The sequence below is a fragment of the Delphinus delphis genome, chromosome 13 (genome assembly GCF_949987515.2).
Source record: "Delphinus delphis chromosome 13, mDelDel1.2, whole genome shotgun sequence".
NCBI lineage: Eukaryota > Metazoa > Chordata > Mammalia > Artiodactyla > Delphinidae > Delphinus > Delphinus delphis.
The window spans coordinates 15,557,289-15,562,013 of NC_082695.1; positions in this window are offsets into that span (position 1 = coordinate 15,557,289).

The following is a 4,725-nucleotide window of genomic DNA, read 5'->3' on the forward strand; positions in this document are numbered from 1 at the left end:
GCTTTTGAATACAACTGTTTTCTTTTGAATTATAGTTTCTTGCTCTGTTCTCCCACTCATTTTCCTTCCCTAAAACATCCTATTTCAGGGAATCATAGCTCCATCTCTGTTATGGATTGAATTGTGTCCCTTCAAATTCCTATGTTGAAGTCCTAACCCCCAGTACCTCAGGGTCTGATCTTACGTTATGGAGTAGGATTTTTACAGAGGTGATCAATTAAAATGAGGTCATTAGAGTGGCCCCTAATCGATAAGACTGGTGTCCTTATAAGAAGAGGAAATGTGGACACAGACCCGCATTGAGGAAAGACAATGGGAAGACACAGGGAGAGGACAGCCAGCTACAAGTCAAGGAGAGAGGCCTGAAATAGTTCCTTCCCTCACAGCCTTCAGAAGCAACCCACCCTGTTGATTATAGATGTCTAGCTTCCAGAACTGTGAGACAACTTTCTGTTGTTTAAACCGCTCAGTTTGTGATACTTTGTTATGACAGCACTACCAAACTAAGAAAATCTCCCAGGCAGGTGCCCAGCCTTTAATCCTCATAGCCCCCCTCAGCCACTCCCTAAACTCCCATATCTTCTCAAGTGCTTTTGAATTCACCCACTTCATTCCGTGCCACTAGACACTCACCTAAGCCCAAGTTCAAGTTCACGTCTGGATTCCTATGACAGCCCAAGTAGTCATCCAGCCTATAGGCTGAGCCATTCTCCACAAGGCAACCAGAGGATCTTTCTAAAATGCAAAGGCAAATAATAATAATAATAGTAAATTAAAAAAAATTTTTAATAAATATGCAAAGGCAATTCTCTCATTCTCCTCAAATTTCTCCGCTGATTTCTCATTGCTCTTTCGGGAAAATTCCTTTAACATAGCTCACAAGCCCCTTCCTGATCAGACTCCTGCTTTCCTCTCAAGCTATTTCTCTCCAATCTGCACCCTACACCCTAACAATCTCTGCCCTTCAACTCTTCAGCTAGAAAGGGCAGCTTCTGGCACTAGTTTGGGGTTCAGAGGACTGGTTCCAGAATGAGCTTCCCTGGGTTCAGATCCCAGCTCTGCCTCTTCCTAGCTGTGAGAACTTCCTCCTTCAGTGCCTTGATGTCCCCATCTGTAAAATGGGATAACAAAAGTGCCTACCCCGTTTGGTTGTGGTGAGTATATTTGAAGCATCCCTGGCACATGGGAAGTAACAAATATGAGTTATTATTCTTCTGGTCTCTAATCTACCCTTTTCTCTCTCACCTCTTAGATTTTGCACATGTTCTTCTGAAGCTCTGGAATACTCCTCTCTGCTATGAGCCTTCCCCCACTTGACTAATTTCAATCATCCCTTTGGATCAGTTTCTGAGCCTCAGCACTATTGATATTTGGGGCTGGATAATTCTTTGCTGGGTGCAGGGGAGGTTGTCCTGTGGATTGTAGGATGTTTAGAAGCGTCCCTGATCTCTACTCATTAGATGTCAGTCGCATCCGACCCTAGTCATGATGATAATTATCATTTTCAGACGTTGCCAAATGTCCCCGAGGTTGGTGAAATAACCCCCAGTTGAGAACCGCTGCTCTAGCTCTTCTGTGCCCCTGCCCCAAGCCTCATCCCAAATACAGATCAGGTGCTCCTGGTCTGTACTCTCAACCTGTCCCATCACTGACAGGACTTCTTGCCCTGCAGCATATGTTCGGATTACTTGTCTTCTCCCCCATTAGATTTTAAGCTCCTTAAGGATAGGAGCTATGACTTAGTTATAAGAGCCTAGCAGAGAGTAGGAACTTAATAACTCCTTGTTTTGTTTTGTTTTTAATTTATTATTTTTTAAAATTTTTGGCTGCGTTGCGTCTTTGTTGCTGTGCGTGGGCTTTCTTTGGTTGCGGCGAGCGGGGGCTACTCTTCCTTGCGGTGCGCGGGCTTCTCATTGCGGTGGCTTCTCTTGTTGCGGAGCACTGGGCTCTAGGTGCGCGGGCTTCAGTAGTGGTGGCTCGCGGGCTCTAGAGTGCAGGCTCAGTAGTTGTGACGCACGGGATTGGTTGCTCCGCAGCATGTGGGATCTTCCTGGGCCAGGGCTTGAACCCGTGTCCCCTGCATTGGCAGGCAGATTCTTAACCACTGTGCCACCAGGGAAGCCCCAATAACTCCACGTTGGATGAAAATTTTCTATGGGTAAATTTCTAGGAGTGGAACGATGGATCAAAAGGCACGGTCCTTTTATGCCTTTTGGATACGTGTGGCCAAAGTGCTTTCCCCCAAAGACCGTGCTGATTTAAAGTGCCACCAGCAATAGATGGTGTGTTTACCCCAGAACTTCACCATGCCTGGGTTCAAATGAAAATCTTTGAATTAATAGGTAAACAATGGTGCCATATTTAATAATAGCTCATATGCATTGAGAGCTTCTTCATTCCAGGCATGGTCCTAATGGTCCTGCTCGTATTAACTCATTTAATCCTCACAAAAGTGCTATGAGGTCGGTACCATTACTATCATCCCATTTTAAGGTGGGAAAATGCAGCACAGATGTGAGGAATAAGTTGTCAAAGGTAACACACAAGGGAGGTAGGACCCAAATCCACACAGGCCATGATTCAAGCACTACGCATCCTGCATTTCATGCAAATGCTTTTCTTTGGTTACTAAATCTTCCCACCCACCATCCTCACATTCCTTTAGCTAACTCATACACACCAGTTACCAGCATTAAATGTGACATCATGGTGGTCATTTTATAATGTGAAGAAATATCGAATTACTATGTTGTGAACCTGGAACTAACATAGTGTTGTAGGTCAATTATGTTTCCAAAACAAACAAACAAACAAACTCATAGGAAATGAGATCAGATTTGGGGTTACCAAATCTGTGGAGGTAGGAGTTGGAAATGGGGGTGGGGGAGAGGGAATTGGATGAAGGTGGTCAAAAGGTACAAACTTCCAGTTATAAGATAAATAAGTACCAGAGATGTAATGTACAACCTGATTAATATAATCAACACTGCTGTATGTTATACATGAAGGTCGTCAAGAGAGTTAATCGTCAGAGTTCTCATCACAAGGAAAAGACATTTTTTCTTTTCTTTTGTTTGTATATGGGATGATGGATGTTCGCTAAACTCATTGTGATAATCACTTCATGATGTATGTAAGTCAAATCATTATGCTGTACACCTTAAACTTACACAGTACTGTATGTCAATTATATCTCAAAAAAACTGAAAGATCAACAACAAACCCCCCCCCAGGACATCCTCAGGGAACCTTCCTCATTTCTCAGATCAGGTCCCTGGACTTCTCATCCCCTTTGGAATTACTTATTCCAAGTCATTTCCCCATCCTAAGCTTCTGGAGGGAGGGAAGATGCCTTTTTCCTAGAGAGGAGTGCCAAACCTAACATTTTGCCAGCACAAAGTAGGCACTCAGTGAATACTGAATGAATGAAAACATAGAGTGTTTGCTTTTCCTCTTGTGCAAACTCTAAGATTGTGTCTTTTGCCCACTTTTCCTTTGTGAGGGCTACCGTTTTTTAATGTAAGTTTTTGTTTGCAGCAGGGAAGTGCTTGCAAATTTGTTAAGTAAGAATTGGAAATTCCAGTGCGGTACGGCCTCTGATGTCCACAAGGGGGCGAGAGAGGACGTGGCATCTTTCGGAGCTCCAAGGTGCTGATTCCTCCAATGACAGTTGCACGTCATGCTGCTTCATCGTTGGGCTTTTCATCGTTTAGCTTTTCATCAACGTGGAGGCTTGTCCCTTAAGTTACCGTAATCAAGGGAGCTCTAAGGAGAATTTCTCCCTCTTCATTTTCAAAAGCTTTTTCATCCGATTTCCTTTCTCTGCTGCCTCGTAGACTCACCTATGAGCTGACAGAATCTTCCTTGAAATAAATTTTAAAAAAAAAAGAAGAAAACAGGGCCGACCAGATCACTTGGAAAAAAAGATTTTGAGTAGGTGTGTGTGCTTACTCTTTGAGACTGTGATTAGTGAGATGGAAACACTCAATCTCCCCCACAGGTTCTGTCAATGTGTGTGCACGTATTTATTTAGCAGATGTAGGCATGTGTTTTTTTCCTTGGTGTTCTGAAAGGCTTTAAAAATTAACATGGCTGCTTTATTTAAAGCTATTTCAAGCTCTATTAAGGCTTATCAAGGACCACTTATCTCCAGGCTACACTCGCATTTTTGTGGGCCTGGTAAGGATTACAGACTCATTTTAGACAGTCAGCTGGTGCAGAAAAGCCAGCAGAAGGGAGAGATATTGCAAAATCCCAGAGGGGCCCCAGCTTGAGCCAAGGCCAGTGAACACTGCGTCAGCAGCTGGGGCAGCGGAGAGACAGTCTCCATCAACAAGCTTGCTCTCTCCTGGGGAGATGCCTCCAAGGGGAAACTGAAGTCCAATCTACTCATAGCTCTTCCTGCTTTCTCATGCTTCCTCCAGAGGGTTGCCGAAGAAAATAAGTCATAAACCATAAACCTTTCCTTTCTATGATTCCATGAATGGATGTTTCCTGTGTGTACGGTGTGTGTGTGTGTGTGTGTGTGTGTGTGTGTGTATGTGTGTGTGTGTGTGATCTTGACTAAATTTGGATTCTCTGCCTCCAGGCTTCCAGCATAGAGTTCTTCTGAGCAGGGACTTTCTTTGTCTTGCTGATCTGTTCTAGAAATTCCCAGTAAATGGTCTTTTTCCAGAGGGGGTTCTATAAATACTAATTCATCAGCTGCCTCATCGTGGTACAGTG